Raw genomic sequence first — 628 nt, 5'->3', positions numbered from 1 at the left:
TCCTTGGATGCTGCCTGACCTGCTGCGCTTTTCAGGCAACACATTTTCAGCTCTGATCTCCAGCGTCTGCAGTCCTCACTTTCTTCGCAAAGAAAATGGTGACATTTTTTCTCGGTATTGAATGTCAAATGCATTCATATATAAATATATATAAAACAAGAATAAAATACTTAGCCTTGCAATAAAAGCAACATGGATTCCACTCTGCTGGCTGCCAGTTACAGTGATTTATGATCACAGCACGTTTCTGTCCGAATGCAGTCTTTCTCCATGGTGTCCTTCTGCAATTTATTACAATAGCTTCAGTTTATATCCAGCCTCTCAGGTAATAATTTATGAAACACTTGGTACAGCCGTACCTTCATCAATCATTTATTTTCTTTCATCAGGCACAGTCACATTATTTAATTTGAAATCCACACTGACTCTCCTTAAACAGACCCACCTTCCCCAAATGGGGATGGTTATTCCAAGTGTGCACAGCCCTGGTGTTAACCTGACCTGCCTGTATTCTTTGCAATGTACTCCTGTACTATTGAGAAAGGTGTCCCATTCTCCAGTTTGTATGGTGGGGCAGGAGAACTGGGTTGAGCTGCAGTTTGTGGTTTTATGAAGCAGAAAAGAAAAA

Source organism: Chiloscyllium plagiosum, chromosome 48, assembly GCF_004010195.1.
Source record: "Chiloscyllium plagiosum isolate BGI_BamShark_2017 chromosome 48, ASM401019v2, whole genome shotgun sequence".
NCBI lineage: Eukaryota > Metazoa > Chordata > Chondrichthyes > Orectolobiformes > Hemiscylliidae > Chiloscyllium > Chiloscyllium plagiosum.
This window is presented reverse-complemented; position numbering follows the sequence as displayed.